Below are 11931 nucleotides of genomic sequence, written 5' to 3' on the forward strand. Positions count from 1 at the left end.
AGTGCGGAAAACCAAGTGGGACAGACTGACAGACAGAGGGACAGCTAGAAAGACGGACAGCTAGACAGACGGACGGACAGACTCAGAGGAAACCTATAGTCCCCTCCGGTTTCACCGGTAGGGGACTAACAAGCATTCTGAGAGTATTGCATTAGCAATACTAGTCCCCTACCGGCAAGTGTAATCTGATTCCCATTAAAAATTGAAAATGCCATAATTCCATCAAAATCAATGAAGCGGAACGAAATCAATATCTGCAAGCGTTTAGAAAAAAATTGCGGAAAACCCTGAAAAATTGAAAAGGTCGTAATTACGTCAAAAATCATTGAAGCGGAACAAAATGCATATATATATGTCATGTACATCTTCGAAAAATTTTCTTTATTCATTATCATTAAGCAGGCAAATCATTTGTTTGATCATGATGAGCAGCTAGCCCTTTGAAAAACCAAATTCATATCCAAGGGTCAAGTAGTCAGTCCCCAGGGTGAGGCTAGTTCAAGTTCTAGGGTGGTGGTGGGGAGAGAGGGGGGTTGGGGGTTGGGGGATGACTATTAGCTAAGTCATAATAACGACTTACATGTATCATTCTGTTAATACGACTTAAGAAAGTCGTAATAACGACTTGTATTCTTGTTTAAGCTCCGATAACGACTTTTTATCTCGTTATTAGTCCCCTACCGGTGAAAAAGGAGGGGACTATAGGTTTCCTCTGAGTCTGTCCGTCCGTCTGTCTGTCTAGCTGTCTGGCTGTCCGTCTGTCTGTCTGTCCCTCTGTCTGTCTGTCAGTCTGTCCCACTTGGTTTTCCGCACTTTTTTCTTAAACGCTTGCAGATATTGAGCTGATTTTTGGTATGTGAGTGTATCTTGATGAGTTACAGATCAAGTTTGCATTTCGTTCCGCTTCATTGATTTTTGACGGAATTACGGCCTTTTCAATTTTTAAGGGTTTTCCGCAATTTTCTTCTAAACGCTTGTAGATATTGAGCTGATTTTTGGTATGTGGCTTTACCTTGACTAGTTATAGATCAAGTTTGCATTTCGTCCCGCTTCATTAATTTTTGACGGAATTATGGCATTTTCAATTCTTAACGGGAACCAGATTATACTTGCCGGTAGGGGACTAGTATTGCTAATGCAATACTCTCAGAATGCTTGTTACTTTTTATTCTTTTTCCTAATTTGACCCTTCTAGGCTTTCATATTGAATGACTTTCACAACTCTCATAGGAAAGATCATGTGACATTCTCTCTTTGCATAATTTTATGCCCCCGGATCGAAAGATCCCGGGGGTATATTGTTTTTGTCCTGTCTGTCTGTTTGTCTGTCTGTTTATCTGTTTGTCTGTTGTCAACTTTAACCTTGCCCATAACTTTTGATTGGTTGGAGCTATGACTTTCATATTTCACATGTGTATTCCTTATGACAAGACCTTTCTTTGGGTACCATTATATTTGACGTTTTGACCTTGACCTTGGAGTTTGACCCACTTTTGAAAAATTTTATAAGACTTTAACCTTGGCCATAACTTCTGAACAGTTGGTGCTTGGGGTTTCAAACTTCACACGTGTATTCTTTGTGACAAGGCCTTCCTTTGAATATCAATAACTTTGACCTTTTGGCCTTGACCTTGGAGTTTGACCTACTTTTGAGAAACTTTAACCTTGGCCATAACTTTTGAACAGTTGGTGCTTGGGGTTTCAAACTTCACATGTGTATTCCTTGTGACAAAACCTTCCTCTGGAGATCAACCTCTTTGACCTTTTGACCTTGACCTAGGAGTTTGACCTAGTTTTGAAAAACTTTAACCTTGGCCATAATTTTTGAATGGTTGGTGCTAGGGCTTTCATACTTCATATATGTAATCATTGTGACAAGACCTTACTTTGAATACCAACCACTTTGACTCTTTGACCTTGACATAGGAGTTTGACCTACTTTTGAAAAACTTTAACCTTGGCCATAACTTTTGAATGGTTGGTGCTAGGGCTTTCGTACTTTACATATGTAATCCTTGTGACAAGACCTTCCTTTGGATACCAACAACTTTGACCTTGACCTTGACGTTTTACTTACTTTTAAAAAACTTTAACCTTCGCCATAACTTTTTAACGGTTGCACCTAGGGCTTTCGAATTAAACATTTTTTATCTTTTGGCCTGGATTTTGACTTGCATTTGAGAAACTTTAACCTTCGCCATAAGCTGCCATACGGGGGCATCAGTGTTTCACAAACACATCTTGTTTTCTTTTGATTTTAAATATCAATCTATAAATAGAAATGCCTTATATTTTGACTTCAGTCTTAACCACAGATCATGGTCAATACAATGGAATACATGCATGATGCGATAAATTCTCGAATGATACGATAGGACATGACATGATACGATACACGCATGACGTGATAATACTCAAGCGAGGGTCCTGTACTATACATATAAGAAGATACATGCGATATTATACATATACAGATGTAGGTTAAATGCATCCAACGATCTATGCAAAAACTGATGACGATGTTGCCAAGATAATGCATAACCTTATTAAAGAACTTTTTAATGATTACAATCATAACGTGACAGGACGCGCGAATGGTAAAACCTCTTATTCCCAGCCCAAGACTCGACAAAGCAGGAGGGGACTTCATTCATGATCGCTGAACCTAATACCTCCCAACCTTTTATTGCCGTTCGATCCTCCAGCACAATATGGCAATGCCAAACTGCCCTTTACTGGTTTTGCAGCAATAACGCAACTACATGTAACACCTAAGAAAAAGTGCGAAGCCAATGAGAGGGTTGCTGTTCTGATTAAAGACTAGCTCTTACAGGGGCTCTCACCAAGATCAGCAACTATCATAATTTCAATTCATATACATGTAATGGCACAATGTTGATATCTGGGCAATGATTATTAATTTAATTTTTTTTTTTCATTTGGTTGTCTAAATTAATGAATACGATGGTATCAATTTCGTGCAGGTTAATTAATTTTTCTGTGGCACTGTTGATATAAGTTTCACTTTACACACATTTTTTTTCAATAGTCCTAGTGGCGGATCTAAAGATGGGGTGTTACTAGGCTTATACTGTAAGGGGATCAGACGGTCAGTCCCGTCTATTTTTTAACGTGACATTTTACTGTTATTTTATTAAGATAAGGTCCCTTGAAAAGCCGTTCCGGATCCCGCCGTTATTGCATTGAGAAAGAAATTGACCCCACCCCTAATAAGAGGAAGATTTTTTAGTTATCAAAACGATATTACAGGCCTTATTACGGGAGTTGTTATATATAGAACTATAGAAACTTGCGCTCTCATTTTTTTTTTAATTGATACACATTTTAACGAATGGAATTTTAGACAGGTCCTTGTCTGTGTAACAGTAGTGCGCGCGCGTGTGTATTTTTTTTTTTCGGGGAGGGGGGGGGGACTTGTTTAACCTATAGTAGACGAGTACGGAATCACATCTGTGGATCTTTAGCCACCAAACAAGAAGGAAACAAAATTCTATTGAAGTCTTATCGATAGATATAAGTTAGACTATGGCCTACCACCGGGAACGTGTTTTGTCAAACAATCCAAAAATCACATGTTACATCTAAATGGCCATCTTGCAACTGGAAGTGTGCCGATAGAATATACAGCAAACGTGTGCAGTGCACGTATCAAATATCTTGCAGTATTGGTGATAAAAAGATCAATCCATGCATCGCTAATTAAGATAACATATAATATTTAGCTCAAGAAAATACTTTAATCAATAGCATTGATATTTGATATCCGCATGTCGAATGATCTATTGATTTCGAACACTCATGTCTAAGGGCCACAGAAAGAAATTTCAAACCAAGAACAAAACAACAAAACCTACTATTATATTTGACCGTTTGACAGGTATCAATTTGAAATCTCTTCGAATTCCGTCTCAATTTAACTGAAGATGTTATCAAGACTAACATTTTCTTAAGGTATGCATTTGTCAAGGACATATATCATAATTATATTCTCTAGATATACGGAATGCAATGAACGTTGGTTCATGTACACTTAATTGCCATTCTGAAACAAACCGATGGCTGTATTCCATGTGCATATTGTTGTTCTGTACATATACATGTGGTCTCTAGCGGTAATATGTAATTACCTTTACTTCACATACAATCATCCATCTGGATATATTGTAACCGTCGACAATTTGTGTCGAGAGGAGCCTTTTTCCTTCCAGCGGAAAGGACCACAAAATACTGTATGTGTACTAAACAGGCCCGTAGGAAGCAATTTCAGTTGGGGGGGGGGGGGGGGGGCACAGCCATACATTTTCAGTTGAGGGGGCACTGTGAACTACCAAAAATTTCTTGACAAGCAAAAAAAAAAAAAAAAGGTCATCAGACATTTTTATTGAGGGGGCACAAGCATATAGTATCAGTGTTTTCTACAGCAATCTATATATCGGCAAAATTATGCCCCCCGTGCCCCCCCCCCCCCCCGGTTCCTACGGCCATGCTTAACATAGAGGGCTTCATATTTTAGCGAACAACGATGCGCTGATTCATGAGTACCGTAAATAAATCATATATAAATACAATATATAGCGCGTTTGTGTGTAGCGCTAATTCATGAATACGCAAACAACTCAATTCCCAGTGATTGAGCTAAATTTTGAATACGCCAATTTATGTACACGTACAGTATATATTCTCACTTCGGCAGATGTATATCTGCGTTATTACGCCTTTCCAAAAGGCGTTATTACGCATTTCCAAAAATGCACTATAACGCCTTTTCAAATGGCATTACGACGCCTTTTTGAATAGCCATTATTATGCCATTATCATTATTACCCCCCCCCCCCGAAAAAAAAAATAAACTGCCTAAATGCAATAATTTGCCAGAGTTTGACCATACTGCAACAAAATGTTCAGGGACCAAGCAGCCAATAAATGAATTTTAATATTTAAACTATAGCAAGACTATTCTCCCAAAACGTCAGGTGGGGGGGGGGGGGGGGCGGGGGTGGCCCCTACTCGCACTCGTACTACGGGTCTGTTTGAAAAGGCATAATATCCAAAAATGGAAAGGCGTTATTTTATGTTAATAAATATATGAAAGATTGTATCAAAGCCATCATTATTTATGCAATATTTAAAATATTTTCTGAATTCCTCCAAATTTCAAAGACAACTATATATTAAGAGAAATCAACACTGTACTTGTGAAAATCCAGGATATAGGCAATAGGCAGATGCAGCTTGGGGCTTTGCTGGTCATATATTAAAAATTCATGTTAAATTTGAAAAATCAGGCAAACCATTTGCATGGGTATAATGAGAAATTAGCCTTCAACCAAATTTGTGAAATCCATGACCCTTGGTAGAGTTGTCTGGTATCTGATATAGTTGTTGGTTTAACATTGAAAATATATGAAGCATTTATAAATCTCTTTTTCCTGGAACTCAAATAACAATCTGTTAAAATTATTTTTTGAGAAATTGGCCCTATAATTTATCGTGAAAAGCATGTCCCGAGGGTAAGATTAGGTAAGTTAGTCATGTATTGAAAATGAAAGGCGTAATAACGCCTTTTTAAAGGTGTAATAACGTCTTTTTAAAGGCATAATAACGCCTTTTTTAAAGGTATAATAACGCATGCAAAGGCGTAATAACGCCTTTGGAAAAGGCGTTATAACAACTTTTGAAAAGCGTAATACATGTAACACCTTTTGGAAAGGTGTAATAACGCCTTTTGAAAAAGTATAAGAGCGCCTTTTGAAAAGGCGTAATAACGCCTTTTTGAAAGGCGTAATACATGTAAGACCTTTAGAAAGGCGTAATAACGCCTTTTTTGCGTATTAACCTTTTTAATTTTTTTCTCCATAGATGGATCCTAATAGGCTTTCGTAGAAAAACACTCTCGAATGTAGTAACACCACCGGATGTTAAAAATTTATACAAGATGAAGTCGCTTCCTTTTAGTAAAGTATAAGAAAGAGTTAAAAGTCACTCCTATAGTATATTTTAGCTAATATCTTTACATTAAATAAAGTTGAGCTCATAAGTCTACAGATAAGAGGTCTCCCTACATTTATTTCAAAGTTTATGAAAAGGGGGATTGTCTTAGATGCCTACCTTAGAACGTAATTCGAGGTTGTTTTCCGCTTGTCGGAAAGGCCCGAGAAGTTTTGATTGCCACATACCATATTCATTGCTTTACCTTTCTCTTCTATACTCTGCTATATTATACTAATCATAGCAACGAAATAGTAATAAATTTGAAAAAAAATGCGTTGATACAAGGAACTGGGGGGATATAAAATAACATAATATTCATGCTCAAACGTATAAGCTCTGCCACTATGTTATACTTTAGTGCAAATAAATTGTATTTGAATAAAGCAGTATTTATTGTTTAAGTGTTGCAAGGGGGAAAATATTCAATGTATGAAACAAAGTAAATCTAAAAGAAACCCTTTTGAAATATGCTTTGCGCAAAACAATAGCAAAACTTAACTGTTATCTCAAAGCTGGAAGTTACGAAAGATATAAATATGTGAAAAATATCCATATCAAAGGATTTCCGCGTAATTTAATACAAACATTAGAATTTGTGACGTTCAGTACATGCATGTTGGTCAAGATATCAAACACAGTTTTGGTCCATTAATTAGTACTGAAGCAAGATGTTTGATACCAGCCTTGTGAAAGAATCTGCATGTGGTTGAATCGCTCAGATTTGTCGAACCACACATTGAGATACTACCTCACACTAGGACAAAACAATACTAAAGATACCATCTTCCCCTGAATAACAGGTCTCACGTTACCTAAATACGGAGGATGATATAATAATCAACATGTTCACTACCTTTCAATTTGTAAATAGGCTATTCCTTTTCATAAAAAAACTATGCTACCTCTTAACATCTTGGGGTATGACCCCTACTTATGAAGAGTGGACTTGTACCAAAATTATCAATCGACAGGTAGAAAAATTTTGACTAAGATAAACTGCAATGATATTTCATCCTCAAGAAAATATCCTATAAATATCAACAACAGAAAATACAAATGGAAAAAAAAACTATTTTCCATTGAAAAATAAATATGGTTTTTAGCACACGATATCCTGTTTTTAAATAATAAGCTCGATTACGAAAGCCCATTGAGCTCAGTTTCTTAAGTAAAAAATAAATATTTTTCATGTTTTAACGCGTAACTTTCGCAATTAAACGCGAAAATTTTGCGTTTAATTGCGAAAGTTATGCGTTATTACACGAAATTATATATATATATATACACACACACACACACACATATATATATATATATATATATATATATATATACATATATATATATATATATATATATATATATATATATATATATATATATATATATATATATATATCATTGAATAATTTAATTTAATTCTGGATATAACACAGTATTTGATTGGATAAAAATTTTAGTTTATATTGCATATATTAATTGGGTTGCCTACGTCACAATGACGCGAAAGTTAGGCGTTATACTGTGAAAAATATTTTTTATAACCTACGAAAATGAGCTTACTGAGCTTTCATACTTGATCAAGCTTACTTTAGCCCTAAAATCAATCTCAAACGTAAAGGAAATATGCCTATAAATTTGATTGCAAATATTTTCTTCATCCTACCTGTCTGAAGAAAGTAAAAACCTCAATTCTTCTACTATATACAGTTTCTTGGAATTTACCACTTCCCACATTATAATATGAGTATGATCAATTACGTTAACGTTGTCTGGATGTGCAGTGTTTGGGGATTTCAATATCACAAAGTTCTCCTGGGCCCAAATGGGCAATATGATTTTGTAGATACTGTAAACGCATAGGCGTCGGAAGCAAATTGAAAGTGGAGGGGGGGAGGGCTAATTGAAAGAGAGAAAAATTCAAACCTGAAAAAAAAACTTGCACGACAAGCAAAAAAAAAAAAAAAAAAAAAAAAAAAAAAAGGGAAAATTGAAAATTATCCTAATCCCAAACCCGAAAATCCTATTGGGGGGGGGGGGGGGGGTTAGGATCGAACTTCTAGATCTTTCAGTACCAATTTTTTTGTAAACGCTACCACTTACCATTCTTTGATTGCACTGCAATGTGCCTGTTGAAAGTGGGGGGCTAAACCTATGCCCCAATGTTCAATGCCTTTATTATGTCTATCTTTGCAAAAAAAATTCCCGCCACCCTAGCCCCCCTCCCGGTTCCGACACCTATGCAACGTAGTATTGGATCTCATTTTACATCTATGGCAGCAAACATACGTTTAAATGTATAATAGCCAGGGCAAATAAAGTAGAGCATCATAATCTTTGTTTCAGGGATCCGGAAATTCTCCTGCTAGTCTGGATGAGTTGCAGAATAGCTGTACTAAAACTGCATATATCTGGTATGACGTTTCAATCTATATATTGATGACATCACTCAATTTGCATTTTGATATAATTTAATTCTGGTTGTAACGCTGTATTTCATTAGATGAAAATTTACTTTATATCGTATAAATTGGGTTGCCTACGTCACAATGACATGCGTCAAAAACGTATCGATCCGCCTAACGTTACATTTAAATTTTGTTCAAATTGAAGTCAACCGCTTCGCAGTTTATAAAGCGTAAACTGTCCCAACCCAGTTAATACCGTGTAAAATGGGTAACTATTAAATTCATTCCTTAATTAGATGACGGTTTTTTGGTCGGGCATCTTTCATAGGACATTTTTTTGGTAAAGAATCACGGTAAACAATTACACAGGTGTGGAATGCTTCAGGATTAAGTCAATTAATCTTAATGAATCGTTCTACATTATTTACAGCAAGTGGAATCCTAATTTCATTGTTCTGGAGAAGGTAATTTTTTGGTGGAACACTTTATATATGATCTCATCTTACAATAAAACTGCAAAATGCATATAATTATGTGTTGAGTTACATGAGAAATTGTACGGTAGTACACCATAGAAACGCAAAATTAATCCCCCATGTTTAAAAAAAACATTTTTCATAAAACTTTATATTTCTAATTTAGCAAATATTCCTAAACAGTATTTTGTGTATAATATGAAAGAAATCTAGCCTCACATTTTTTATTCTTATGCATGTAGTTTCAAATAAAGTATATCAGAACCTGGGACCCCCGATAAGCGAGCACTCTAACTAAGTTACTGTGACCAGCTTGACATGAACACAACACGTGATATAAAATATGGAAAGAATAAAAGTTTTGGAGTATCCAAATTCCGATCTTTTGTGGTAAATAAAAATATTTCATTTTTTGCATTTGGCTTTTCAAGGCATTTACTTCTAGCAATCACTTTGCTATCAATGTTCATGCGTAGGTGCATGTACAGATGTAAATTAATTTTTGTTTGATAGGGTGCCATGTTAATACTGAATTTTGTCTTTTCCTTTTCTCACTAAGAAATTATTTACATGTGATCTATAACAGGTGATGTATTCATCGACACTTTTACATCGAATTTTTTTTTATTTCTGCCAAATATGCCATGGAAGCTAGTGGATTAAAATGAATTTTTGAACACCTTTATGGAAAGTAAAATAAAACACAAGACACGTAGTACGGAGGTATGGGGATCTCTTACTTTTTTCCAAATAACAAGGATTTCGAGTTTTGGACAACTTACCTTTTATTTTAGCTTGTCAAAGTTTTTTTTTTTTCAAGTTAGTTGTCCTATTTTCTGGCTGCTCCCCCAACCTTCAAAAACGAAAGTTCGTGCCTGAACACACACTTAATTCTTTCAATTTCTGCGTGTGTATGAAAATAACTACTATTTTTCTTACAAAAGATTACAATCTGATTTTATGAAATGTTTAATTCATAAAATTGAGTTTCATTCCTATTTGTGATATATTGATTGAGAGTGCTGGGCAAAACGTGTATTTATATAAGGACCTTTAAACGTTACAGAAGAGATTTTGTGATTTTAATAGTTTTCATGCTTTAAATATGTTCTTCTTCTGTGCGGTTATAGTCTGTACTTCTTTTTATTAACACAGGTCCTAATATAATAAATAATGTTATAGTAATAAAAAGTGTTTGGTTTCTTAAAGGTCTACAGAAGGTCGTTGTCCATCATAACTGTGTTATACTAAAGAGTCCTAACTAACATGACTTTTTATGGTTGAAAAGATTCATTTTAGACAGATACTTTTATAGCTTGTCTTAAATGAAGATTTCCTTTTGAAGAAAATATTAAGTATAGATTATCCACAGAGGAAATTTAAAGCTGATCCGATCTCTTTAATTTCAGAAAATTAAGATTTACTAACATTATCCTTCTCAAACAGTCTACTTTATTCAATGAATAAACAATTTTTTAACAAGTTACGGGGCAAATAGGTGGTAAAACTATGAAATTCTACCAGTACAAAAACTCGCGTGTTTTACCTTAGCTTGTCGTATTTCAAAAAAACTTCAAAAAGGCCACACGATTGTTCTCGAAAGATCTTTAAGCTGAATATATTCATGAGGTTTTGCTTGACAAAGAATTATTTCTTTAATTACAACTTAGGCACAAGACAAAGGATAAATGACATGGATATTTTTTTGTTATTTGACCATATGATTAGGAGTTCTAGACGATAATTCCCATGGTTAAAAAATACATTATACTCGCGGACCATACAGCTTTAATCAAAATCATTGGAAGACCCAGTCACCTTATAACTTCCTTGTTGGAGGTGGCAGATTTAAACGGGCAACCTATACTTTGAAAAAAATTATGAAAAGGGCACTTGCTTTTTCTCAATTCTTGCAAGTTTAATTTGCACTGAACTATCTCCTTCAAAAGGTAGTCGCGTCATGTCAATTTTTATGGAATTTACACAATTAGTCTATTAAACGAGAAACCAGATATTATTGATGCATAAGACTGGTATTTATCACGGCCATTACATATTACAAAAGAAACACTGTGGAATAAATTGCGTAGCACATGTATCAAATTTTATTCTTTTTTAAGAGCAGAAATAAATGCGTGGTCGTATATTATTATGCTTGCAAATATTTCTTGTATAAAAAAGAAGGGATACATATTTACTTTCGTTCAAATTTACAAGCATCAGCTGGAAATGGAATTGGAAGATAAACATTTTGTTTTATTTAGCACGTACTCGCCTAATTGTAGGAAAAATGTTTGCTTATAAATATTATTAAGACAAAATATGTATTTTCGCTAATGGTTTTTCATGTTAAAGTCAAGAAGTGTTTTGAATTTATTTCGATTTTTCGATCTCGTTATAGACATTTGTTTGGGGCATTTCTCTTGCTGCTTGGTCTTATCAAACTTAAAAGAATAAGGAAGCTTTGTCTTGGGATCAATAGTACATTGTATAATTTTTGTTGTGTTCGCAAATTTTCAAAACCACTATTTGACTTTCAAACACATACATGTTATAGATGACTTTCATGTAAATTATTTTATCGTGAAATACTCAGTTGGATTACATTCTATTTAATATGGAAGATATACTTCAAAATGCCGTAATATGGTTTGCGTACATAGTTTAACTATGTTCATTTGAAAAAAAAATGGACGTAGAAAGAATTACCAATTTTTTTTACCGGTTTGTTCCCGGTGCAAATACTTAAGTGCTATTGAGAAACAGAATCAGATCGTTAAAAGATATCGTTTCTTTAAACCGCTTCCTCTAAATGACATGTTTTTCGCTATTTCAGAATTAAATGGCAATTCGTGCGTCCAAATAAAATCGTGATGAAGAAAGCCTGTAATATTGTGTTACAGAACTGCGCAGTAGATGTCGACATACTAGCACCATTGTTTATTTTTAAAAAACTGGCCATTTTAGAAATTTCCTAATTTGAAAGTGCAGTTACCCTCTGAAGGACATGCGTTCTTTAAAGACCTTAATGACTG

This window comes from Saccostrea echinata, unplaced genomic scaffold (genome assembly GCF_033153115.1).
Source record: "Saccostrea echinata isolate AGI-Se365-2 ecotype Australia unplaced genomic scaffold, CSIRO_AGI_Sech_v1 ptg000001l, whole genome shotgun sequence".
Taxonomy (NCBI): domain Eukaryota; kingdom Metazoa; phylum Mollusca; class Bivalvia; order Ostreida; family Ostreidae; genus Saccostrea; species Saccostrea echinata.